Source organism: Phyllobates terribilis, unplaced genomic scaffold, assembly GCF_046119375.1.
Source record: "Phyllobates terribilis strain yellow unplaced genomic scaffold, ASM4611937v1 Scaffold_169__1_contigs__length_4117513, whole genome shotgun sequence".
In the NCBI taxonomy this organism is placed as follows: Eukaryota; Metazoa; Chordata; class Amphibia; order Anura; family Dendrobatidae; genus Phyllobates; species Phyllobates terribilis.
In genome coordinates, this window is record NW_027362929.1 from 3,666,081 (window position 1) to 3,691,586 (window position 25,506).

A 25,506-nucleotide genomic window follows, 5' to 3' on the forward strand; every position below is an offset into this window, starting at 1 on the left:
AAACAAGCAAAATGAACAAAAAGCATTGAATTCAATTCTTTCTGATTTTAGAAACTGCATTAAAGAAGGGGTGCACCGGTCCTGGAGATACTGCAATACCAGGTCAATGCGTGGAGTGGACAGAGCAAGCTCTTTTTCCATCTCCCTGTTCTAAAAATCCATTTAATATATGGTCCCCAGATAGGGGACGTATCAGATATTAAACTGATAAGAACAGATACTACACTTGATCTTAGCCAAAAGGCCGAGAAGCGATAACCAGAATTGGTTTCCGACTACGGTGCCACCCAAGGATTCTGAAAAGTCCATTTGTGGAGATGGCCACCTGGACTCCCGTTAAGAAGACATGCTGTCAACCTCTAGATCCCTCACATGCCTGCACTTTTCGGCTTGCTGCTGCTGCAATCCACGCGTTTTAGATCTGCATAACTCCACCTCTTTTAGCACAGTACCCTCAACCCCCGGCTGTTCCCACCCGCCTCAACACCGTTGGAAGGGAGGAGAACCAATTAAGGCGGGGGGGGGGTGGAACGAGCAGCTGTCTACCCTTAGCAGGAGGGTTGCTGATTAATTACCTCTCCTGCTGCTGCTGCTGGCTGTCCAGCAGCAGACTGAAGGTGGCTGCTGCTGTGCGCAGGTATATAAAGGCTCAGAGCCTATTATGACACGCGCAGCCAGCGTTCCATTGCCACATTCCGTCTACTGCAGGCGGGATACCTGGATGGCTGAATGTCACTGAGAAGCTCACAGAGACCGCCATAAGCAACAGTTTAAAAGAATGCCACAGACTAATCAACCAAACTTTTTGGGTTGGTTTCTCTTTTATAGTCTGCAGGCATTAAATGAAAGAAGTCAGTGTTCCAGCAGAGGGAGACAACGTTTCAGAAAAGGCATTGTAGCAAACCAAAAAAGAAATTTTAAGCGCAGCAGAGTAACCAGCTCACATACCTGTTAGCTCAGGTGAGTTTAAAAGGCTGCTGTTGATAACAAGGGCATTTGCTAAATAGATGGTGTGTGTGCAACAATATACTGAAAGGTCAATTATATTGTGCAGCTTATCTCACCACCTGTAGTTATTTAGGTGAAAGCTCCAAAATGCTTGCCTAATATGTCTGTTTATCCAAAAGGAAGTATAGAGGGAGAGCTAGATAGATAGCATTGCATTACATTACATTACATGGCAATGCAATGCACAGTTGCTGAAGTTGAACCAAAATGAGCTTGTCATCTGGCTTCTGCAACTTTTAACATGAAAAATCCAATGAGGAGAAGAAAAGCAAAGCCAAAGAGTCCATCCCAAAATCCGACAAACAAGCAAAATGAACAAAAAGCATTGAATTCAATTCTTTCTGATTTTAGAAACTGCATTAAAGAAGGGGTGCACCGGTCCTGGAGATACTGCAATACCAGGTCAATGCGTGGAGTGGACAGAGCAAGCTCTTTTTCCATCTCCCTGTTCTAAAAATCCATTTAATATATGGTCCCCAGATAGGGGACGTATCAGATATTAAACTGATAAGAACAGATACTACACTTGATCTTAGCCAAAAGGCCGAGAAGCGATAACCAGAATTGGTTTCCGACTACGGTGCCACCCAAGGATTCTGAAAAGTCCATTTGTGGAGATGGCCACCTGGACTCCCGTTAAGAAGACATGCTGTCAACCTCTAGATCCCTCACATGCCTGCACTTTTCGGCTTGCTGCTGCTGCAATCCACGCGTTTTAGATCTGCATAACTCCACCTCTTTTAGCACAGTACCCTCAACCCCCGGCTGTTCCCACCCGCCTCAACACCGTTGGAAGGGAGGAGAACCAATTAAGGCGGGGGGGGGGTGGAACGAGCAGCTGTCTACCCTTAGCAGGAGGGTTGCTGATTAATTACCTCTCCTGCTGCTGCTGCTGCTGGCTGTCCAGCAGCAGACTGAAGGTGGCTGCTGCTGTGCGCAGGTATATAAAGGCTCAGAGCCTATTATGACACGCGCAGCCAGCGTTCCATTGCCACATTCCGTCTACTGCAGGCGGGATACCTGGATGGCTGAATGTCACTGAGAAGCTCACAGAGACCGCCATAAGCAACAGTTTAAAAGAATGCCACAGACTAATCAACCAAACTTTTTGGGTTGGTTTCTCTTTTATAGTCTGCAGGCATTAAATGAAAGAAGTCAGTGTTCCAGCAGAGGGAGACAACGTTTCAGAAAAGGCATTGTAGCAAACCAAAAAAGAAATTTTAAGCGCAGCAGAGTAACCAGCTCACATACCTGTTAGCTCAGGTGAGTTTAAAAGGCTGCTGTTGATAACAAGGGCATTTGCTAAATAGATGGTGTGTGTGCAACAATATACTGAAAGGTCAATTATATTGTGCAGCTTATCTCACCACCTGTAGTTATTTAGGTGAAAGCTCCAAAATGCTTGCCTAATATGTCTGTTTATCCAAAAGGAAGTATAGAGGGAGAGCTAGATAGATAGCATTGCATTACATTACATTACATGGCAATGCAATGCACAGTTGCTGAAGTTGAACCAAAATGAGCTTGTCATCTGGCTTCTGCAACTTTTAACATGAAAAATCCAATGAGGAGAAGAAAAGCAAAGCCAAAGAGTCCACCCCAAAATCCGACAAACAAGCAAAATGAACAAAAAGCATTGAATTCAATTCTTTCTGATTTTAGAAACTGCATTAAAGAAGGGGTGCACCGGTCCTGGAGATACTGCAATACCAGGTCAATGCGTGGAGTGGACAGAGCAAGCTCTTTTTCCATCTCCCTGTTCAAAAAATCCATTTAATATATGGTCCCCAGATAGGGGACGTATCAGATATTAAACTGATAAGAACAGATACTACACTTGATCTTAGCCAAAAGGCCGAGAAGCGATAACCAGAATTGGTTTCCGACTACGGTGCCACCCAAGGATTCTGAAAAGTCCATTTGTGGAGATGGCCACCTGGACTCCCGTTAAGAAGACATGCTGTCAACCTCTAGATCCCTCACATGCCTGCACTTTTCGGCTTGCTGCTGCTGCAATCCACGCGTTTTAGATCTGCATAACTCCACCTCTTTTAGCACAGTACCCTCAACCCCCGGCTGTTCCCACCCGCCTCAACACCGTTGGAAGGGAGGAGAACCAATTAAGGTGGGGGGGAGGTGGAACGAGCTGCTGTCTACCCTTAGCAGGAGGGTTGCTGATTAATTACCTCTCCTGCTGCTGCTGCTGCTGGCTGTCCAGCAGCAGACTGAAGGTGGCTGCTGCTGTGCGCAGGTATATAAAGGCTCAGAGCCTATTATGACACGCGCAGCCAGCGTTCCATTGCCACATTCCGTCTACTGCAGTCGGGATACCTGGATGGCTGAATGTCACTGAGAAGCTCACAGAGACCGCCATAAGCAACAGTTTAAAAGAATGCCACAGACTAATCAACCAAACTTTTTGGGTTGGTTTCTCTTTTATAGTCTGCAGGCATTAAATGAAAGAAGTCAGTGTTCCAGCAGAGGGAGACAACGTTTCAGAAAAGGCATTGTAGCAAACCAAAAAAGAAATTTTAAGCGCAGCAGAGTAACCAGCTCACATACCTGTTAGCTCAGGTGAGTTTAAAAGGCTGCTGTTGATAACAAGGGCATTTGCTAAATAGATGGTGTGTGTGCAACAATATACTGAAAGGTCAATTATATTGTGCAGCTTATCTCACCACCTGTAGTTATTTAGGTGAAAGCTCCAAAATGCTTGCCTAATATGTCTGTTTATCCAAAAGGAAGTATAGAGGGAGAGCTAGATAGATAGCATTGCATTACATTACATTACATGGCAATGCAATGCACAGTTGCTGAAGTTGAACCAAAATGAGCTTGTCATCTGGCTTCTGCAACTTTTAACATGAAAAATCCAATGAGGAGAAGAAAAGCAAAGCCAAAGAGTCCATCCCAAAATCCGACAAACAAGCAAAATGTACAAAAAGCATTGAATTCAATTCTTTCTGATTTTAGAAACTGCATTAAAGAAGGGTGCACGGGTCCTGGAGATACTGCAATACCAGGTCAATGCGTGGAGTGGACAGAGCAAGCTCTTTTTCCATCTCCCTGTTCTAAAAATCCATTTAATATATGGTCCCCAGATAGGGGACGTATCAGATATTAAACTGATAAGAACAGATACTACACTTGATCTTAGCCAAAAGGCCGAGAAGCGATAACCAGAATTGGTTTCCGACTACGGTGCCACCCAAGGATTCTGAAAAGTCCATTTGTGGAGATGGCCACCTGGACTCCCGTTAAGAAGACATGCTGTCAACCTCTAGATCCCTCACATGCCTGCACTTTTCGGCTTGCTGCTGCTGCAATCCACGCGTTTTAGATCTGCATAACTCCACCTCTTTTAGCACAGTACCCTCAACCCCCGGCTGTTCCCACCCGCCTCAACACCGTTGGAAGGGAGGAGAACCAATTAAGGCGGGGGGGGGGGTGGAACGAGCAGCTGTCTACCCTTAGCAGGAGGGTTGCTGATTAATTACCTCTTCTGCTGCTGCTGCTGCTGGCTGTCCAGCAGCAGACTGAAGGTGGCTGCTGCTGTGCGCAGGTATATAAAGGCTCAGAGCCTATTATGACACGCGCAGCCAGCGTTCCATTGCCACATTCCGTCTACTGCAGGCGGGATACCTGGATGGCTGAATGTCACTGAGAAGCTCACAGAGACCGCCATAAGCAACAGTTTAAAAGAATGCCACAGACTAATCAACCAAACTTTTTGGGTTGGTTTCTCTTTTATAGTCTGCAGGCATTAAATGAAAGAAGTCAGTGTTCCAGCAGAGGGAGACAACGTTTCAGAAAAGGCATTGTAGCAAACCAAAAAAGAAATTTTAAGCGCAGCAGAGTAACCAGCTCACATACCTGTTAGCTCAGGTGAGTTTAAAAGGCTGCTGTTGATAACAAGGGCATTTGCTAAATAGATGGTGTGTGTGCAACAATATACTGAAAGGTCAATTATATTGTGCAGCTTATCTCACCACCTGTAGTTATTTAGGTGAAAGCTCCAAAATGCTTGCCTAATATGTCTGTTTATCCAAAAGGAAGTATAGAGGGAGAGCTAGATAGATAGCATTGCATTACATTACATTACATGGCAATGCAATGCACAGTTGCTGAAGTTGAACCAAAATGAGCTTGTCATCTGGCTTCTGCAACTTTTAACATGAAAAATCCAATGAGGAGAAGAAAAGCAAAGCCAAAGAGTCCATCCCAAAATCCGACAAACAAGCAAAATGAACAAAAAGCATTGAATTCAATTCTTTCTGATTTTAGAAACTGCATTAAAGAAGGGGTGCACCGGTCCTGGAGATACTGCAATACCAGGTCAATGCGTGGAGTGGACAGAGCAAGCTCTTTTTCCATCTCCCTGTTCTAAAAATCCATTTAATATATGGTCCCCAGATAGGGGACGTATCAGATATTAAACTGATAAGAACAGATACTACACTTGATCTTAGCCAAAAGGCCGAGAAGCGATAACCAGAATTGGTTTCCGACTACGGTGCCACCCAAGGATTCTGAAAAGTCCATTTGTGGAGATGGCCACCTGGACTCCCGTTAAGAAGACATGCTGTCAACCTCTAGATCCCTCACATGCCTGCACTTTTCGGCTTGCTGCTGCTGCAATCCACGCGTTTTAGATCTGCATAACTCCACCTCTTTTAGCACAGTACCCTCAACCCCCGGCTGTTCCCACCCGCCTCAACACCGTTGGAAGGGAGGAGAACCAATTAAGGCGGGGGGGGGTGGAACGAGCAGCTGTCTACCCTTAGCAGGAGGGTTGCTGATTAATTACCTCTCCTGCTGCTGCTGCTGCTGGCTGTCCAGCAGCAGACTGAAGGTGGCTGCTGCTGTGCGCAGGTATATAAAGGCTCAGAGCCTATTATGACACGCGCAGCCAGCGTTCCATTGCCACATTCCGTCTACTGCAGGCGGGATACCTGGATGGCTGAATGTCACTGAGAAGCTCACAGAGACCGCCATAAGCAACAGTTTAAAAGAATGCCACAGACTAATCAACCAAACTTTTTGGGTTGGTTTCTCTTTTATAGTCTGCAGGCATTAAATGAAAGAAGTCAGTGTTCCAGCAGAGGGAGACAACGTTTCAGAAAAGGCATTGTAGCAAACCAAAAAAGAAATTTTAAGCGCAGCAGAGTAACCAGCTCACATACCTGTTAGCTCAGGTGAGTTTAAAAGGCTGCTGTTGATAACAAGGGCATTTGCTAAATAGATGGTGTGTGTGCAACAATATACTGAAAGGTCAATTATATTGTGCAGCTTATCTCACCACCTGTAGTTATTTAGGTGAAAGCTCCAAAATGCTTGCCTAATATGTCTGTTTATCCAAAAGGAAGTATAGAGGGAGAGCTAGATAGATAGCATTGCATTACATTACATTACATGGCAATGCAATGCACAGTTGCTGAAGTTGAACCAAAATGAGCTTGTCATCTGGCTTCTGCAACTTTTAACATGAAAAATCCAATGAGGAGAAGAAAAGCAAAGCCAAAGAGTCCATCCAAAAATCCGACAAACAAGCAAAATGAACAAAAAGCATTGAATTCAATTCTTTCTGATTTTAGAAACTGCATTAAAGAAGGGGTGCACCGGTCCTGGAGATACTGCAATACCAGGTCAATGTGTGGAGTGGACAGAGCAAGCTCTTTTTCCATCTCCCTGTTCTAAAAATCCATTTAATATATGGTCCCCAGATAGGGGACGTATCAGATATTAAACTGATAAGAACAGATACTACACTTGATCTTAGCCAAAAGGCCGAGAAGCGATAACCAGAATTGGTTTCCGACTACGGTGCCACCCAAGGATTCTGAAAAGTCCATTTGTGGAGATGGCCACCTGGACTCCCGTTAAGAAGACATGCTGTCAACCTCTAGATCCCTCACATGCCTGCACTTTTCGGCTTGCTGCTGCTGCAATCCACGCGTTTTAGATTTGCATAACTCCACCTCTTTTAGCACAGTACCCTCAACCCCCGGCTGTTCCCACCCGCCTCAACACCGTTGGAAGGGAGGAGAACCAATTAAGGCGGGGGGGGTGGTGGAACGAGCAGCTGTCTACCCTTAGCAGGAGGGTTGCTGATTAATTACCTCTCCTGCTGCTGCTGCTGCTGGCTGTCCAGCAGCAGACTGAAGGTGGCTGCTGCTGTGCGCAGGTATATAAAGGCTCAGAGCCTATTATGACACGCGCAGCCAGCGTTCCATTGCCACATTCCGTCTACTGCAGGCGGGATACCTGGATGGCTGAATGTCACTGAGAAGCTCACAGAGACCGCCATAAGCAACAGTTTAAAAGAATGCCACAGACTAATCAACCAAACTTTTTGGGTTGGTTTCTCTTTTATATTCTGCAGGCATTAAATGAAAGAAGTCAGTGTTCCAGCAGAGGGAGACAACGTTTCAGAAAAGGCATTGTAGCAAACCAAAAAAGAAATTTTAAGCGCAGCAGAGTAACCAGCTCACATACCTGTTAGCTCAGGTGAGTTTAAAAGGCTGCTGTTGATAACAAGGGCATTTGCTAAATAGATGGTGTGTGTGCAACAATATACTGAAAGGTCAATTATATTGTGCAGCTTATCTCACCACCTGTAGTTATTTAGGTGAAAGCTCCAAAATGCTTGCCTAATATGTCTGTTTATCCAAAAGGAAGTATAGAGGGAGAGCTAGATAGATAGCATTGCATTACATTACATTACATGGCAATGCAATGCACAGTTGCTGAAGTTGAACCAAAATGAGCTTGTCATCTGGCTTCTGCAACTTTTAACATGAAAAATCCAATGAGGAGAAGAAAAGCAAAGCCAAAGAGTCCATCCCAAAATCCGACAAACAAGCAAAATGAACAAAAAGCATTGAATTCAATTCTTTCTGATTTTAGAAACTGCATTAAAGAAGGGGTGCACCGGTCCTGGAGATACTGCAATACCAGGTCAATGCGTGGAGTGGACAGAGCAAGCTCTTTTTCCATCTCCCTGTTCTAAAAATCCATTTAATATATGGTCCCCAGATAGGGGACGTATCAGATATTAAACTGATAAGAACAGATACTACACTTGATCTTAGCCAAAAGGCCGAGAAGCGATAACCAGAATTGGTTTCCGACTACGGTGCCACCCAAGGATTCTGAAAAGTCCATTTGTGGAGATGGCCACCTGGACTCCCGTTAAGAAGACATGCTGTCAACCTCTAGATCCCTCACATGCCTGCACTTTTCGGCTTGCTGCTGCTGCAATCCACGCGTTTTAGATCTGCATAACTCCACCTCTTTTAGCACAGTACCCTCAACCCCCGGCTGTTCCCACCCGCCTCAACACCGTTGGAAGGGAGGAGAACCAATTAAGGCGGGGGGGGGTGGAACGAGCAGCTGTCTACCCTTAGCAGGAGGGTTGCTGATTAATTACCTCTCCTGCTGCTGCTGCTGCTGGCTGTCCAGCAGCAGACTGAAGGTGGCTGCTGCTGTGCGCAGGTATATAAAGGCTCAGAGCCTATTATGACACGCGCAGCCAGCGTTCCATTGCCACATTCCGTCTACTGCAGGCGGGATACCTGGATGGCTGAATGTCACTGAGAAGCTCACAGAGACCGCCATAAGCAACAGTTTAAAAGAATGCCACAGACTAATCAACCAAACTTTTTGGGTTGGTTTCTCTTTTATAGTCTGCAGGCATTAAATGAAAGAAGTCAGTGTTCCAGCAGAGGGAGACAACGTTTCAGAAAAGGCATTGTAGCAAACCAAAAAAGAAATTTTAAGCACAGCAGAGTAACCAGCTCACATACCTGTTAGCTCAGGTGAGTTTAAAAGGCTGCTGTTGATAACAAGGGCATTTGCTAAATAGATGGTGTGTGTGCAACAATATACTGAAAGGTCAATTATATTGTGCAGCTTATCTCACCACCTGTAGTTATTTAGGTGAAAGCTCCAAAATGCTTGCCTAATATGTCTGTTTATCCAAAAGGAAGTATAGAGGGAGAGCTAGATAGATAGCATTGCATTACATTACATTACATGGCAATGCAATGCACAGTTGCTGAAGTTGAACCAAAATGAGCTTGTCATCTGGCTTCTGCAACTTTTAACATGAAAAATCCAATGAGGAGAAGAAAAGCAAAGCCAAAGAGTCCATCCCAAAATCCGACAAACAAGCAAAATGAACAAAAAGCATTGAATTCAATTCTTTCTGATTTTAGAAACTGCATTAAAGAAGGGGTGCACCGGTCCTGGAGATACTGCAATACCAGGTCAATGCGTGGAGTGGACAGAGCAAGCTCTTTTTCCATCTCCCTGTTCTAAAAATCCATTTAATATATGGTCCCCAGATAGGGGACGTATCAGATATTAAACTGATAAGAACAGATACTACACTTGATCTTAGCCAAAAGGCCGAGAAGCGATAACCAGAATTGGTTTCCGACTACGGTGCCACCCAAGGATTCTGAAAAGTCCATTTGTGGAGATGGCCACCTGGACTCCCGTTAAGAAGACATGCTGTCAACCTCTAGATCCCTCACATGCCTGCACTTTTCGGCTTGCTGCTGCTGCAATCCACGCGTTTTAGATCTGCATAACTCCACCTCTTTTAGCACAGTACCCTCAACCCCCGGCTGTTCCCACCCGCCTCAACACCGTTGGAAGGGAGGAGAACCAATTAAGGCAGGGGGGGGGGGTGGAACGAGCAGCTGTCTACCCTTAGCAGGAGGGTTGCTGATTAATTACCTCTCCTGCTGCTGCTGCTGCTGGCTGTCCAGCAGCAGACTGAAGGTGGCTGCTGCTGTGCGCAGGTATATAAAGGCTCAGAGCCTATTATGACACGCGCAGCCAGCGTTCCATTGCCACATTCCGTCTACTGCAGGCGGGATACCTGGATGGCTGAATGTCACTGAGAAGCTCACAGAGACCGCCATAAGCAACAGTTTAAAAGAATGCCACAGACTAATCAACCAAACTTTTTAGGTTGGTTTCTCTTTTATATTCTGCAGGCATTAAATGAAAGAAGTCAGTGTTCCAGCAGAGGGAGACAACGTTTCAGAAAAGGCATTGTAGCAAACCAAAAAAGAAATTTTAAGCGCAGCAGAGTAACCAGCTCACATACCTGTTAGCTCAGGTGAGTTTAAAAGGCTGCTGTTGATAACAAGGGCATTTGCTAAATAGATGGTGTGTGTGCAACAATATACTGAAAGGTCAATTATATTGTGCAGCTTATCTCACCACCTGTAGTTATTTAGGTGAAAGCTCCAAAATGCTTGCCTAATATGTCTGTTTATCCAAAAGGAAGTATAGAGGGAGAGCTAGATAGATAGCATTGCATTACATTACATTACATGGCAATGCAATGCACAGTTGCTGAAGTTGAACCAAAATGAGCTTGTCATCTGGCTTCTGCAACTTTTAACATGAAAAATCCAATGAGGAGAAGAAAAGCAAAGCCAAAGAGTCCATCCCAAAATCCGACAAACAAGCAAAATGAACAAAAAGCATTGAATTCAATTCTTTCTGATTTTAGAAACTGCATTAAAGAAGGGGTGCACCGGTCCTGGAGATACTGCAATACCAGGTCAATGCGTGGAGTGGACAGAGCAAGCTCTTTTTCCATCTCCCTGTTCTAAAAATCCATTTAATATATGGTCCCCAGATAGGGGACGTATCAGATATTAAACTGATAAGAACAGATACTACACTTGATCTTAGCCAAAAGGCCGAGAAGCGATAACCAGAATTGGTTTCCGACTACGGTGCCACCCAAGGATTCTGAAAAGTCCATTTGTGGAGATGGCCACCTGGACTCCCGTTAAGAAGACATGCTGTCAACCTCTAGATCCCTCACATGCCTGCACTTTTCGGCTTGCTGCTGCTGCAATCCACGCGTTTTAGATCTGCATAACTCCACCTCTTTTAGCACAGTACCCTCAACCCCCGGCTGTTCCCACCCGCCTCAACACCGTTGGAAGGGAGGAGAACCAATTAAGGCGGGGGGGGGGGGTGGAACGAGCAGCTGTCTACCCTTAGCAGGAGGGTTGCTGATTAATTACCTCTCCTGCTGCTGCTGCTGCTGGCTGTCCAGCAGCAGACTGAAGGTGGCTGCTGCTGTGCGCAGGTATATAAAGGCTCAGAGCCTATTATGACACGCGCAGCCAGCGTTCCATTGCCACATTCCGTCTACTGCAGGCGGGATACCTGGATGGCTGAATGTCACTGAGAAGCTCACAGAGACCGCCATAAGCAACAGTTTAAAAGAATGCCACAGACTAATCAACCAAACTTTTTGGGTTGGTTTCTCTTTTATATTCTGCAGGCATTAAATGAAAGAAGTCAGTGTTCCAGCAGAGGGAGACAACGTTTCAGAAAAGGCATTGTAGCAAACCAAAAAAGAAATTTTAAGCGCAGCAGAGTAACCAGCTCACATACCTGTTAGCTCAGGTGAGTTTAAAAGGCTGCTGTTGATAACAAGGGCATTTGCTAAATAGATGGTGTGTGTGCAACAATATACTGAAAGGTCAATTATATTGTGCAGCTTATCTCACCACCTGTAGTTATTTAGGTGAAAGCTCCAAAATGCTTGCCTAATATGTCTGTTTATCCAAAAGGAAGTATAGAGGGAGAGCTAGATAGATAGCATTGCATTACATTACATTACATGGCAATGCAATGCACAGTTGCTGAAGTTGAACCAAAATGAGCTTGTCATCTGGCTTCTGCAACTTTTAACATGAAAAATCCAATGAGGAGAAGAAAAGCAAAGCCAAAGAGTCCATCCCAAAATCCGACAAACAAGCAAAATGAACAAAAAGCATTGAATTCAATTCTTTCTGATTTTAGAAACTGCATTAAAGAAGGGGTGCACCGGTCCTGGAGATACTGCAATACCAGGTCAATGCGTGGAGTGGACAGAGCAAGCTCTTTTTCCATCTCCCTGTTCTAAAAATCCATTTAATATATGGTCCCCAGATAGGGGACGTATCAGATATTAAACTGATAAGAACAGATACTACACTTGATCTTAGCCAAAAGGCCGAGAAGCGATAACCAGAATTGGTTTCCGACTACGGTGCCACCCAAGGATTCTGAAAAGTCCATTTGTGGAGATGGCCACCTGGACTCCCGTTAAGAAGACATGCTGTCAACCTCTAGATCCCTCACATGCCTGCACTTTTCGGCTTGCTGCTGCTGCAATCCACGCGTTTTAGATCTGCATAACTCCACCTCTTTTAGCACAGTACCCTCAACCCCCGGCTGTTCCCACCCGCCTCAACACCGTTGGAAGGGAGGAGAACCAATTAAGGCGGGGGGGGGGGGTGGAACGAGCAGCTGTCTACCCTTAGCAGGAGGGTTGCTGATTAATTACCTCTCCTGCTGCTGCTGCTGCTGGCTGTCCAGCAGCAGACTGAAGGTGGCTGCTGCTGTGCGCAGGTATATAAAGGCTCAGAGCCTATTATGACACGCGCAGCCAGCGTTCCATTGCCACATTCCGTCTACTGCAGGCGGGATACCTGGATGGCTGAATGTCACTGAGAAGCTCACAGAGACCGCCATAAGCAACAGTTTAAAAGAATGCCACAGACTAATCAACCAAACTTTTTGGGTTGGTTTCTCTTTTATATTCTGCAGGCATTAAATGAAAGAAGTCAGTGTTCCAGCAGAGGGAGACAACGTTTCAGAAAAGGCATTGTAGCAAACCAAAAAAGAAATTTTAAGCGCAGCAGAGTAACCAGCTCACATACCTGTTAGCTCAGGTGAGTTTAAAAGGCTGCTGTTGATAACAAGGGCATTTGCTAAATAGATGGTGTGTGTGCAACAATATACTGAAAGGTCAATTATATTGTGCAGCTTATCTCACCACCTGTAGTTATTTAGGTGAAAGCTCCAAAATGCTTGCCTAATATGTCTGTTTATCCAAAAGGAAGTATAGAGGGAGAGCTAGATAGATAGCATTGCATTACATTACATTACATGGCAATGCAATGCACAGTTGCTGAAGTTGAACCAAAATGAGCTTGTCATCTGGCTTCTGCAACTTTTAACATGAAAAATCCAATGAGGAGAAGAAAAGCAAAGCCAAAGAGTCCATCCCAAAATCCGACAAACAAGCAAAATGAACAAAAAGCATTGAATTCAATTCTTTCTGATTTTAGAAACTGCATTAAAGAAGGGGTGCACCGGTCCTGGAGATACTGCAATACCAGGTCAATGCGTGGAGTGGACAGAGCAAGCTCTTTTTCCATCTCCCTGTTCTAAAAATCCATTTAATATATGGTCCCCAGATAGGGGACGTATCAGATATTAAACTGATAAGAACAGATACTACACTTGATCTTAGCCAAAAGGCCGAGAAGCGATAACCAGAATTGGTTTCCGACTACGGTGCCACCCAAGGATTCTGAAAAGTCCATTTGTGGAGATGGCCACCTGGACTCCCGTTAAGAAGACATGCTGTCAACCTCTAGATCCCTCACATGCCTGCACTTTTCGGCTTGCTGCTGCTGCAATCCACGCGTTTTAGATCTGCATAACTCCACCTCTTTTAGCACAGTACCCTCAACCCCCGGCTGTTCCCACCCGCCTCAACACCGTTGGAAGGGAGGAGAACCAATTAAGGCGGGGGGGGGGTGGAACGAGCAGCTGTCTACCCTTAGCAGGAGGGTTGCTGATTAATTACCTCTCCTGCTGCTGCTGCTGCTGGCTGTCCAGCAGCAGACTGAAGGTGGCTGCTGCTGTGCGCAGGTATATAAAGGCTCAGAGCCTATTATGACACGCGCAGCCAGCGTTCCATTGCCACATTCCGTCTACTGCAGGCGGGATACCTGGATGGCTGAATGTCACTGAGAAGCTCACAGAGACCGCCATAAGCAACAGTTTAAAAGAATGCCACAGACTAATCAACCAAACTTTTTGGGTTGGTTTCTCTTTTATAGTCTGCAGGCATTAAATGAAAGAAGTCAGTGTTCCAGCAGAGGGAGACAACGTTTCAGAAAAGGCATTGTAGCAAACCAAAAAAGAAATTTTAAGCGCAGCAGAGTAACCAGCTCACATACCTCTTAGCTCAGGTGAGTTTAAAAGGCTGCTGTTGATAACAAGGGCATTTGCTAAATAGATGGTGTGTGTGCAACAATATACTGAAAGGTCAATTATATTGTGCAGCTTATCTCACCACCTGTAGTTATTTAGGTGAAAGCTCCAAAATGCTTGCCTAATATGTCTGTTTATCCAAAAGGAAGTATAGAGGGAGAGCTAGATAGATAGCATTGCATTACATTACATTACATGGCAATGCAATGCACAGTTGCTGAAGTTGAACCAAAATGAGCTTGTCATCTGGCTTCTGCAACTTTTAACATGAAAAATCCAATGAGGAGAAGAAAAGCAAAGCCAAAGAGTCCATCCCAAAATCCGACAAACAAGCAAAATGAACAAAAAGCATTGAATTCAATTCTTTCTGATTTTAGAAACTGCATTAAAGAAGGGGTGCACCGGTCCTGGAGATACTGCAATACCAGGTCAATGCGTGGAGTGGACAGAGCAAGCTCTTTTTCCATCTCCCTGTTCTAAAAATCCATTTAATATATGGTCCCCAGATAGGGGACGTATCAGATATTAAACTGATAAGAACAGATACTACACTTGATCTTAGCCAAAAGGCCGAGAAGCGATAACCAGAATTGGTTTCCGACTACGGTGCCACCCAAGGATTCTGAAAAGTCCATTTGTGGAGATGGCCACCTGGACTCCCGTTAAGAAGACATGCTGTCAACCTCTAGATCCCTCACATGCCTGCACTTTTCGGCTTGCTGCTGCTGCAATCCACGCGTTTTAGATCTGCATAACTCCACCTCTTTTAGCACAGTACCCTCAACCCCCGGCTGTTCCCACCGGCCTCAACACCGTTGGAAGGGAGGAGAACCAATTAAGGCGGGGGGGGGGTGGAACGAGCAGCTGTCTACCCTTAGCAGGAGGGTTGCTGATTAATTACCTCTCCTGCTGCTGCTGCTGCTGGCTGTCCAGCAGCAGACTGAAGGTGGCTGCTGCTGTGCGCAGGTATATAAAGGCTCAGAGCCTATTATGACACGCGCAGCCAGCGTTCCATTGCCACATTCCGTCTACTGCAGGCGGGATACCTGGATGGCTGAATGTCACTGAGAAGCTCACAGAGACCGCCATAAGCAACAGTTTAAAAGAATGCCACAGACTAATCAACCAAACTTTTTGGGTTGGTTTCTCTTTTATATTCTGCAGGCATTAAATGAAAGAAGTCAGTGTTCCAGCAGAGGGAGACAACGTTTCAGAAAAGGCATTGTAGCAAACCAAAAAAGAAATTTTAAGCGCAGCAGAGTAACCAGCTCACATACCTGTTAGCTCAGGTGAGTTTAAAAGGCTGCTGTTGATAACAAGGGCATTTGCTAAATAGATGGTGTGTGTGCAACAATATACTGAAAGGTCAATTATATTGTGCAGCTTATCTCACCACCTGTAGTTATTTAGGTGAAAGCTCCAAAATGCTTGCCTAATATGTCTGTTTATCCAAAAGGAAGTATAGAGGGAGAGCTAGATAGATAGCATTGCATTACATTACATTACATGGCAATGCAATGCACAGTTGCTGAAGTTGAACCAAAATGAGCTTGTCATCTGGCTTCTGCAACTTTTAACATGAAAAATCCAATGAGGAGAAGAAAAGCAAAGCCAAAGAGTCCATCCCAAAATCCGACAAACAAGCAAAATGAACAAAAAGCATTGAATTCAATTCTTTCTGATTTTAGAAACTGCATTAAAGAAGGGGTGCACCGGTCCTGGAGATACTGCAATACCAGGTCAATGCGTGGAGTGGACAGAGCAAGCTCTTTTTCCATCTCCCTGTTCTAAAAATCCATTTAATATATGGTCCCCAGATAGGGGACGTATCAGATATTAAACTGATAAGAACAGATACTACACTTGATCTTAGCCAAAAGGCCGAGAGGCGATAACCAGAATTGGTTTCCGACTACGGTGCCACCCAAGGATTCTGAAAAGTCCATTTGTGGAGATGGCCACCTGGACTCCCGTTAAGAAGACATGCTGTCAACCTCTAGATCCCTCACATGCCTGCACTTTTCGGCTTGCTGCTGCTGCAATCCACGCATTTTAGATCTGCATAACTCCACCTCTTTTAGCACAGTACCCTCAACCCCCGGCTGTTCCCACCCGCCTCAACACCGTTGGAAGGGAGGAGAACCAATTAAGGCGGGGGGGGGGGGTGGAACGAGCAGCTGTCTACCCTTAGCAGGAGGGTTGCTGATTAATTACCTCTCCTGCTGCTGCTGCTGCTGGCTGTCCAGCAGCAGACTGAAGGTGGCTGCTGCTGTGCGCAGGTATATAAAGGCTCAGAGCCTATTATGACACGCGCAGCCAGCGTTCCATTGCCACATTCCGTCTACTGCAGGCGGGATATCTGGATGGCTGAATGTCACTGAGAAGCTCACAGAGACCGCCATAAGCAACAGTTTAAAAGAATGCCACAGACTAATCAACCAAACTTTTTGGGTTGGTTTCTCTTTTATAGTCTGCAGGCATTAAATGAAAGAAGTCAGTGTTCCAGCAGAGGGAGATAACGTTTCAGAAAAGGCATTGTAGCAAACCAAAAAAGAAATTTTAAGCGCAGCAGAGTAACCAGCTCACATACCTGTTAGCTCAGGTGAGTTTAAAAGGCTGCTGTTGATAACAAGGGCATTTGCTAAATAGATGGTGTGTGTGCAACAATATACTGAAAGGTCAATTATATTGTGCAGCTTATCTCACCACCTGTAGTTATTTAGGTGAAAGCTCCAAAATGCTTGCCTAATATGTCTGTTTATCCAAAAGGAAGTATAGAGGGAGAGCTAGATAGATAGCATTGCATTACATTACATTACATGGCAATGCAATGCACAGTTGCTGAAGTTGAACCAAAATGAGCTTGTCATCTGGCTTCTGCAACTTTTAACATGAAAAATCCAATGAGGAGAAGAAAAGCAAAGCCAAAGAGTCCATCCCAAAATCCGACAAACAAGCAAAATGAACAAAAAGCATTGAATTCAATTCTTTCTGATTTTAGAAACTGCATTAAAGAAGGGGTGCACCGGTCCTGGAGATACTGCAATACCAGGTCAATGCGTGGAGTGGACAGAGCAAGCTCTTTTTCCATCTCCCTGTTCTAAAAATCCATTTAATATATGGTCCCCAGATAGGGGACGTATCAGATATTAAACTGATAAGAACAGATACTACACTTGATCTTAGCCAAAAGGCCGAGATGCGATAACCAGAATTGGTTTCCGACTACGGTGCCACCCAAGGATTCTGAAAAGTCCATTTGTGGAGATGGCCACATGGACTCCCGTTAAGAAGACATGCTGTCAACCTCTAGATCCCTCACATGCCTGCACTTTTCGGCTTGCTGCTGCTGCAATCCACGCGTTTTAGATCTGCATAACTCCACCTCTTTTAGCACAGTACCCTCAACCCCCGGCTGTTCCCACCCGCCTCAACACCGTTGGAAGGGAGGAGAACCAATTAAGGCGGGGGGGGGGGGTGGAACGAGCAGCTGTCTACCCTTAGCAGGAGGGTTGCTGATTAATTACCTCTCCTGCTGCTGCTGCTGCTGGCTGTCCAGCAGCAGACTGAAGGTGGCTGCTGCTGTGCGCAGGTATATAAAGGCTCAGAGCCTATTATGACACGCGCAGCCAGCGTTCCATTGCCACATTCCGTCTACTGCAGGCGGGATACCTGGATGGCTGAATGTCACTGAGAAGCTCACAGAGACCGCCATAAGCAACAGTTTAAAAGAATGCCACAGACTAATCAACCAAACTTTTTGGGTTGGTTTCTCTTTTATAGTCTGCAGGCATTAAATGAAAGAAGTCAGTGTTCCAGCAGAGGGAGACAACGTTTCAGAAAAGGCATTGTAGCAAACCAAAAAAGAAATTTTAAGCGCAGCAGAGTAACCAGCTCACATACCTGTTAGCTCAGGTGAGTTTAAAAGGCTGCTGTTGATAACAAGGGCATTTGCTAAATAGATGGTGTGTGTGCAACAATATACTGAAAGGTCAATTATATTGTGCAGCTTATCTCACCACCTGTAGTTATTTAGGTGAAAGCTCCAAAATGCTTGCCTAATATGTCTGTTTATCCAAAAGGAAGTATAGAGGGAGAGCTAGATAGATAGCATTGCATTACATTACATTACATGGCAATGCAATGCACAGTTGCTGAAGTTGAACCAAAATGAGCTTGTCATCTGGCTTCTGCAACTTTTAACATGAAAAATCCAATGAGGAGAAGAAAAGCAAAGCCAAAGAGTCCATCCCAAAATCCGACAAACAAGCAAAATGAACAAAAAGCATTGAATTCAATTCTTTCTGATTTTAGAAACTGCATTAAAGAAGGGGTGCACCGGTCCTGGAGATACTGCAATACCAGGTCAATGCGTGGAGTGGACAGAGCAAGCTCTTTTTCCATCTCCCTGTTCTAAAAATCCATTTAATATATGGTCCCCAGATAGGGGACGTATCAGATATTAAACTGATAAGAACAGATACTACACTTGATCTTAGCCAAAAGGCCGAGATGCGATAACCAGAATTGGTTTCCGACTACGGTGCCACCCAAGGATTCTGAAAAGTCCATTTGTGGAGATGGCCACATGGACTCCCGTTAAGAAGACATGCTGTCAACCTCTAGATCCCTCACATGCCTGCACTTTTCGGCTTGCTGCTGCTGCAATCCACGCGTTTTAGATCTGCATAACTCCACCTCTTTTAGCACAGTACCCTCAACCCCCGGCTGTTCCCACCCGCCTCAACACCGTTGGAAGGGAGGAGAACCAATTAAGGCGGGGGGGGGGGGGTGGAACGAGCAGCTGTCTACCCTTAGCAGGAGGGTTGCTGATTAATTACCTCTCCTGCTGCTGCTGCTGCTGGCTGTCCAGCAGCAGACTGAAGGTGGCTGCTGCTGTGCGCAGGTATATAAAGGCTCAGAGCCTATTATGACACGCGCAGCCAGCGTTCCATTGCCACATTCCGTCTACTGCAGGCGGGATACCTGGATGGCTGAATGTCACTGAGAAGCTCACAGAGACCGCCATAAGCAACAGTTTAAAAGAATGCCACAGACTAATCAACCAAACTTTTTGGGTTGGTTTCTCTTTTATAGTCTGCAGGCATTAAATGAAAGAAGTCAGTGTTCCAGCAGAGGGAGACAACGTTTCAGAAAAGGCATTGTAGCAAACCAAAAAAGAAATTTTAAGCGCAGCAGAGTAACCAGCTCACATACCTGTTAGCTCAGGTGAGTTTAAAAGGCTGCTGTTGATAACAAGGGCATTTGCTAAATAGATGGTGTGTGTGCAACAATATACTGAAAGGTCAATTATATTGTGCAGCTTATCTCACCACCTGTAGTTATTTAGGTGAAAGCTCCAAAATGCTTGCCTAATATGTCTGTTTATCCAAAAGGAAGTATAGAGGGAGAGCTAGATAGATAGCATTGCATTACATTACATTACATGGCAATGCAATGCACAGTTGCTGAAGTTGAACCAAAATGAGCTTGTCATCTGGCTTCTGCAACTTTTAACATGAAAAATCCAATGAGGAGAAGAAAAGCAAAGCCAAAGAGTCCATCCCAAAATCCGACAAACAAGCAAAATGAACAAAAAGCATTGAATTCAATTCTTTCTGATTTTAGAAACTGCATTAAAGAAGGGGTGCACCGGTCCTGGAGATACTGCAATACCAGGTCAATGCGTGGAGTGGACAGAGCAAGCTCTTTTTCCATCTCCCTGTTCTAAAAATCCATTTAATATATGGTCCCCAGATAGGGGACGTATCAGATATTAAACTGATAAGAACAGATACTACACTTGATCTTAGCCAAAAGGCCGAGAAGCGATAACCAGAATTGGTTTCCGACTACGGTGCCACCCAAGGATTCTGAAAAGTCCATTTGTGGAGATGGCCACCTGGACTCCCGTTAAGAAGACATGCTGTCAACCTCTAGATCCCTCACATGCCTGCACTTTTCGGCTTGCTGCTGCTGCAATCCACGCGTTTTAGATCTGCATAACTCCACCTCTTTTAGCACAGTACCCTCAACCCCCGGCTGTTCCCACCCGCCTCAACACCGTTGGAAGGGAGGAGAACCAATTAAGGCGGGGGGGTGGTGGAACGAGCAGCTGTCTACCCTTAGCAGGAGGGTTGCTGATTAATTACCTCTCCTGCTGCTGCTGCTGCTGGCTGTCCAGCAGCAGACTGAAGGTGGCTGCTGCTGTGCGCAGGTATATAAAGGCTCAGAGCCTATTATGACACGCGCAGCCAGCGTTCCATTGCCACATTCCGTCTACTGCAGGCGGGATACCTGGATGGCTGAATGTCACTGAGAAGCTCACAGAGACCGCCATAAGCAACAGTTTAAAAGAATGCCACAGACTAATCAACCAAACTTTTTGGGTTGGTTTCTCTTTTATAGTCTGCAGGCATTAAATGAAAGAAGTCAGTGTTCCAGCAGAGGGAGACAACGTTTCAGAAAAGGCATTGTAGCAAACCAAAAAAGAAATTTTAAGCGCAGCAGAGTAACCAGCTCACATACCTGTTAGCTCAGGTGAGTTTAAAAGGCTGCTGTTGATAACAAGGGCATTTGCTAAATAGATGGTGTGTGTGCAACAATATACTGAAAGGTCAATTATATTGTGCAGCTTATCTCACCACCTGTAGTTATTTAGGTGAAAGCTCCAAAATGCTTGCCTAATATGTCTGTTTATCCAAAAGGAAGTATAGAGGGAGAGCTAGATAGATAGCATTGCATTACATTACATTACATGGCAATGCAATGCACAGTTGCTGAAGTTGAACCAAAATGAGCTTGTCATCTGGCTTCTGCAACTTTTAACATGAAAAATCCAATGAGGAGAAGAAAAGCAAAGCCAAAGAGTCCATCCCAAAATCCGACAAACAAGCAAAATGAACAAAAAGCATTGAATTCAATTCTTTCTGATTTTAGAAACTGCATTAAAGAAGGGGTGCACCGGTCCTGGAGATACTGCAATACCAGGTCAATGCGTGGAGTGGACAGAGCAAGCTCTTTTTCCATCTCCCTGTTCTAAAAATCCATTTAATATATGGTCCCCAGATAGGGGACGTATCAGATATTAAACTGATAAGAACAGATACTACACTTGATCTTAGCCAAAAGGCCGAGAAGCGATAACCAGAATTGGTTTCCGACTACGGTGCCACCCAAGGATTCTGAAAAGTCCATTTGTGGAGATGGCCACCTGGACTCCCGTTAAGAAGACATGCTGTCAACCTCTAGATCCCTCACATGCCTGCACTTTTCGGCTTGCTGCTGCTGCAATCCACGCGTTTTAGATCTGCATAACTCCACCTCTTTTAGCACAGTACCCTCAACCCCCGGCTGTTCCCACCCGCCTCAACACCGTTGGAAGGGAGGAGAACCAATTAAGGCGGGGGGGGGGGTGGAACGAGCAGCTGTCTACCCTTAGCAGGAGGGTTGCTGATTAATTACCTCTCCTGCTGCTGCTGGCTGTCCAGCAGCAGACTGAAGGTGGCTGCTGCTGTGCGCAGGTATATAAAGGCTCAGAGCCTATTATGACACGCGCAGCCAGCGTTCCATTGCCACATTCCGTCTACTGCAGGCGGAATACCTGGATGGCTGAATGTCACTGAGAAGCTCACAGAGACCGCCATAAGCAACAGTTTAAAAGAATGCCACAGACTAATCAACCAAACTTTTTGGGTTGGTTTCTCTTTTATAGTCTGCAGGCATTAAATGAAAGAAGTCAGTGTTCCAGCAGAGGGAGACAACGTTTCAGAAAAGGCATTGTAGCAAACCAAAAAAGAAATTTTAAGCGCAGCAGAGTAACCAGCTCACATACCTGTTAGCTCAGGTGAGTTTAAAAGGCTGCTGTTGATAACAAGGGCATTTGCTAAATAGATGGTGTGTGTGCAACAATATACTGAAAGGTCAATTATATTGTGCAGCTTTTCTCACCACCTGTAGTTATTTAGGTGAAAGCTCCAAAATGCTTGCCTAATATGTCTGTTTATCCAAAAGGAAGTATAGAGGGAGAGCTAGATAGATAGCATTGCATTACATTACATTACATGGCAATGCAATGCACAGTTGCTGAAGTTGAACCAAAATGAGCTTGTCATCTGGCTTCTGCAACTTTTAACATGAAAAATCCAATGAGGAGAAGAAAAGCAAAGCCAAAGAGTCCATCCCAAAATCCGACAAACAAGCAAAATGAACAAAAAGCATTGAATTCAATTCTTTCTGATTTTAGAAACTGCATTAAAGAAGGGGTGCACCGGTCCTGGAGATACTGCAATACCAGGTCAATGCGTGGAGTGGACAGAGCAAGCTCTTTTTCCATCTCCCTGTTCTAAAAATCCATTTAATATATGGTCCCCAGATAGGGGACGTATCAGATATTAAACTGATAAGAACAGATACTACACTTGATCTTAGCCAAAAGGCCGAGAAGCGATAACCAGAATTGGTTTCCGACTACGGTGCCACCCAAGGATTCTGAAAAGTCCATTTGTGGAGATGGCCACCTGGACTCCCGTTAAGAAGACATGCTGTCAACCTCTAGATCCCTCACATGCCTGCACTTTTCGGCTTGCTGCTGCTGCAATCCACGCGTTTTAGATCTGCATAACTCCACCTCTTTTAGCACAGTACCCTCAACCCCCGGCTGTTCCCACCCGCCTCAACACCGTTGGAAGGGAGGAGAACCAATTAAGGCGGGGGGGGGGTGGAACGAGCAGCTGTCTACCCTTAGCAGGAGGGTTGCTGATTAATTACCTCTCCTGCTGCTGCTGCTGCTGGCTGTCCAGCAGCAGACTGAAGGTGGCTGCTGCTGTGCGCAGGTATATAAAGGCTCAGAGCCTATTATGACACGCGCAGCCAGCGTTCCATTGCCACATTCCGTCTACTGCAGGCGGGATACCTGGATGGCTGAATGTCACTGAGAAGCTCACAGAGACCGCCATAAGCAACAGTTTAAAAGAATGCCACAGACTAATCAACCAAACTTTTTGGGTTGGTTTCTCTTTTATAGTCTGCAGGCATTAAATGAAAGAAGTCAGTGTTCCAGCAGAGGGAGACAACGTTTCAGAAAAGGCATTGTAGCAAACCAAAAAAGAAATTTTAAGCGCAGCAGAGTAACCAGCTCACATACCTGTTAGCTCAGGTGAGTTTAAAAGGCTGCTGTTGATAACAAGGGCATTTGCTAAATAGATGGTGTGTGTGCAACAATATACTGAAAGGTCAATTATATTGTGCAGCTTATCTCACCACCTGTAGTTATTTAGGTGAAAGCTCCAAAATGCTTGCCTAATATGTCTGTTTATCCAAAAGGAAGTATAGAGGGAGAGCTAGATAGATAGCATTGCATTACATTACATTACATGGCAATGCAATGCACAGTTGCTGAAGTTGAACCAAAATGAGCTTGTCATCTGGCTTCTGCAACTTTTAACATGAAAAATCCAATGAGGAGAAGAAAAGCAAAGCCAAAGAGTCCATCCCAAAATCCGACAAACAAGCAAAATGAACAAAAAGCATTGAATTCAATTCTTTCTGATTTTAGAAACTGCATTAAAGAAGGGGTGCACCGGTCCTGGAGATACTGCAATACCAGGTCAATGCGTGGAGTGGACAGAGCAAGCTCTTTTTCCATCTCCCTGTTCTAAAAATCCATTTAATATATGGTCCCCAGATAGGGGACGTATCAGATATTAAACTGATAAGAACAGATACTACACTTGATCTTAGCCAAAAGGCCGAGAAGCGATAACCAGAATTGGTTTCCGACTACGGTGCCACCCAAGGATTCTGAAAAGTCCATTTGTGGAGATGGCCACCTGGACTCCCGTTAAGAAGACATGCTGTCAACCTCTAGATCCCTCACATGCCTGCACTTTTCGGCTTGCTGCTGCTGCAATCCACGCGTTTTAGATCTGCATAACTCCACCTCTTTTAGCACAGTACCCTCAACCCCCGGCTGTTCCCACCCGCCTCAACACCGTTGGAAGGGAGGAGAACCAATTAAGGCGGGGGGGGGGGTGGAACGAGCAGCTGTCTACCCTTAGCAGGAGGGTTGCTGATTAATTACCTCTCCTGCTGCTGCTGGCTGTCCAGCAGCAGACTGAAGGTGGCTGCTGCTGTGCGCAGGTATATAAAGGCTCAGAGCCTATTATGACACGCGCAGCCAGCGTTCCATTGCCACATTCCGTCTACTGCAGGCGGAATACCTGGATGGCTGAATGTCACTGAGAAGCTCACAGAGACCGCCATAAGCAACAGTTTAAAAGAATGCCACAGACTAATCAACCAAACTTTTTGGGTTGGTTTCTCTTTTATAGTCTGCAGGCATTAAATGAAAGAAGTCAGTGTTCCAGCAGAGGGAGACAACGTTTCAGAAAAGGCATTGTAGCAAACCAAAAAAGAAATTTTAAGCGCAGCAGAGTAACCAGCTCACATACCTGTTAGCTCAGGTGAGTTTAAAAGGCTGCTGTTGATAACAAGGGCATTTGCTAAATAGATGGTGTGTGTGCAACAATATACTGAAAGGTCAATTATATTGTGCAGCTTATCTCACCACCTGTAGTTATTTAGGTGAAAGCTCCAAAATGCTTGCCTAATATGTCTGTTTATCCAAAAGGAAGTATAGAGGGAGAGCTAGATAGATAGCATTGCATTACATTACATTACATGGCAATGCAATGCACAGTTGCTGAAGTTGAACCAAAATGAGCTTGTCATCTGGCTTCTGCAACTTTTAACATGAAAAATCCAATGAGGAGAAGAAAAGCAAAGCCAAAGAGTCCATCCCAAAATCCGACAAACAAGCAAAATGAACAAAAAGCATTGAATTCAATTCTTTCTGATTTTAGAAACTGCATTAAAGAAGGGGTGCACCGGTCCTGGAGATACTGCAATACCAGGTCAATGCGTGGAGTGGACAGAGCAAGCTCTTTTTCCATCTCCCTGTTCTAAAAATCCATTTAATATATGGTCCCCAGATAGGGGACGTATCAGATATTAAACTGATAAGAACAGATACTACACTTGATCTTAGCCAAAAGGCCGAGAAGCGATAACCAGAATTGGTTTCCGACTACGGTGCCACCCAAGGATTCTGAAAAGTCCATTTGTGGAGATGGCCACCTGGACTCCCGTTAAGAAGACATGCTGTCAACCTCTAGATCCCTCACATGCCTGCACTTTTCGGCTTGCTGCTGCTGCAATCCACGCGTTTTAGATCTGCATAACTCCACCTCTTTTAGCACAGTACCCTCAACCCCCGGCTGTTCCCACCCGCCTCAACACCGTTGGAAGGGAGGAGAACCAATTAAGGCGGGGGGGGGGTGGAACGAGCAGCTGTCTACCCTTAGCAGGAGGGTTGCTGATTAATTACCTCTCCTGCTGCTGCTGCTGCTG

At 45.2% G+C, this 25,506-nt stretch overlaps 20 non-coding genes across 20 annotated transcripts; all 20 read right to left on the bottom strand.

Moving 5' to 3' along the window:
• Window positions 1-65: 65 nt before the first annotated feature.
• Window positions 66-256, bottom strand: LOC141209597 (U2 spliceosomal RNA). The gene has a single exon (XR_012279790.1). It is a non-coding gene; the product is annotated as a U2 spliceosomal RNA (small nuclear RNA).
• A 1,117-nt stretch (window positions 257-1,373) lies between these two features.
• LOC141209598 (U2 spliceosomal RNA) lies at window positions 1,374-1,564 on the bottom strand. Its single transcript, XR_012279791.1, has one exon. It is a non-coding gene; the product is annotated as a U2 spliceosomal RNA (small nuclear RNA).
• A 1,120-nt stretch (window positions 1,565-2,684) lies between these two features.
• On the bottom strand, window positions 2,685-2,875 carry LOC141208396 (U2 spliceosomal RNA). Its single transcript, XR_012278626.1, has one exon. It is a non-coding gene; the product is annotated as a U2 spliceosomal RNA (small nuclear RNA).
• Window positions 2,876-3,994: 1,119 nt separating this feature from the next.
• On the bottom strand, window positions 3,995-4,185 carry LOC141210177 (U2 spliceosomal RNA). The gene has a single exon (XR_012280353.1). It is a non-coding gene; the product is annotated as a U2 spliceosomal RNA (small nuclear RNA).
• A 1,121-nt stretch (window positions 4,186-5,306) lies between these two features.
• Window positions 5,307-5,497, bottom strand: LOC141209599 (U2 spliceosomal RNA). Its single transcript, XR_012279792.1, has one exon. It is a non-coding gene; the product is annotated as a U2 spliceosomal RNA (small nuclear RNA).
• Window positions 5,498-6,616: 1,119 nt separating this feature from the next.
• On the bottom strand, window positions 6,617-6,807 carry LOC141210139 (U2 spliceosomal RNA). The gene has a single exon (XR_012280316.1). It is a non-coding gene; the product is annotated as a U2 spliceosomal RNA (small nuclear RNA).
• Window positions 6,808-7,928: 1,121 nt separating this feature from the next.
• Window positions 7,929-8,119, bottom strand: LOC141209600 (U2 spliceosomal RNA). The gene has a single exon (XR_012279793.1). It is a non-coding gene; the product is annotated as a U2 spliceosomal RNA (small nuclear RNA).
• A 1,119-nt stretch (window positions 8,120-9,238) lies between these two features.
• LOC141209601 (U2 spliceosomal RNA) lies at window positions 9,239-9,429 on the bottom strand. The gene has a single exon (XR_012279794.1). It is a non-coding gene; the product is annotated as a U2 spliceosomal RNA (small nuclear RNA).
• A 1,122-nt stretch (window positions 9,430-10,551) lies between these two features.
• Window positions 10,552-10,742, bottom strand: LOC141209603 (U2 spliceosomal RNA). The gene has a single exon (XR_012279796.1). It is a non-coding gene; the product is annotated as a U2 spliceosomal RNA (small nuclear RNA).
• A 1,122-nt stretch (window positions 10,743-11,864) lies between these two features.
• LOC141209604 (U2 spliceosomal RNA) lies at window positions 11,865-12,055 on the bottom strand. The gene has a single exon (XR_012279797.1). It is a non-coding gene; the product is annotated as a U2 spliceosomal RNA (small nuclear RNA).
• A 1,122-nt stretch (window positions 12,056-13,177) lies between these two features.
• On the bottom strand, window positions 13,178-13,368 carry LOC141209605 (U2 spliceosomal RNA). Its single transcript, XR_012279798.1, has one exon. It is a non-coding gene; the product is annotated as a U2 spliceosomal RNA (small nuclear RNA).
• A 1,120-nt stretch (window positions 13,369-14,488) lies between these two features.
• On the bottom strand, window positions 14,489-14,679 carry LOC141209606 (U2 spliceosomal RNA). The gene has a single exon (XR_012279799.1). It is a non-coding gene; the product is annotated as a U2 spliceosomal RNA (small nuclear RNA).
• Window positions 14,680-15,799: 1,120 nt separating this feature from the next.
• LOC141210029 (U2 spliceosomal RNA) lies at window positions 15,800-15,990 on the bottom strand. The gene has a single exon (XR_012280210.1). It is a non-coding gene; the product is annotated as a U2 spliceosomal RNA (small nuclear RNA).
• A 1,122-nt stretch (window positions 15,991-17,112) lies between these two features.
• On the bottom strand, window positions 17,113-17,303 carry LOC141210056 (U2 spliceosomal RNA). The gene has a single exon (XR_012280236.1). It is a non-coding gene; the product is annotated as a U2 spliceosomal RNA (small nuclear RNA).
• A 1,122-nt stretch (window positions 17,304-18,425) lies between these two features.
• LOC141210057 (U2 spliceosomal RNA) lies at window positions 18,426-18,616 on the bottom strand. The gene has a single exon (XR_012280237.1). It is a non-coding gene; the product is annotated as a U2 spliceosomal RNA (small nuclear RNA).
• A 1,123-nt stretch (window positions 18,617-19,739) lies between these two features.
• Window positions 19,740-19,930, bottom strand: LOC141209607 (U2 spliceosomal RNA). The gene has a single exon (XR_012279800.1). It is a non-coding gene; the product is annotated as a U2 spliceosomal RNA (small nuclear RNA).
• Window positions 19,931-21,050: 1,120 nt separating this feature from the next.
• On the bottom strand, window positions 21,051-21,241 carry LOC141209608 (U2 spliceosomal RNA). The gene has a single exon (XR_012279801.1). It is a non-coding gene; the product is annotated as a U2 spliceosomal RNA (small nuclear RNA).
• A 1,115-nt stretch (window positions 21,242-22,356) lies between these two features.
• LOC141209609 (U2 spliceosomal RNA) lies at window positions 22,357-22,547 on the bottom strand. Its single transcript, XR_012279802.1, has one exon. It is a non-coding gene; the product is annotated as a U2 spliceosomal RNA (small nuclear RNA).
• Window positions 22,548-23,667: 1,120 nt separating this feature from the next.
• Window positions 23,668-23,858, bottom strand: LOC141209610 (U2 spliceosomal RNA). The gene has a single exon (XR_012279803.1). It is a non-coding gene; the product is annotated as a U2 spliceosomal RNA (small nuclear RNA).
• A 1,115-nt stretch (window positions 23,859-24,973) lies between these two features.
• LOC141209611 (U2 spliceosomal RNA) lies at window positions 24,974-25,164 on the bottom strand. Its single transcript, XR_012279804.1, has one exon. It is a non-coding gene; the product is annotated as a U2 spliceosomal RNA (small nuclear RNA).
• Between the last annotated feature and the right edge of the window lie 342 nt (window positions 25,165-25,506).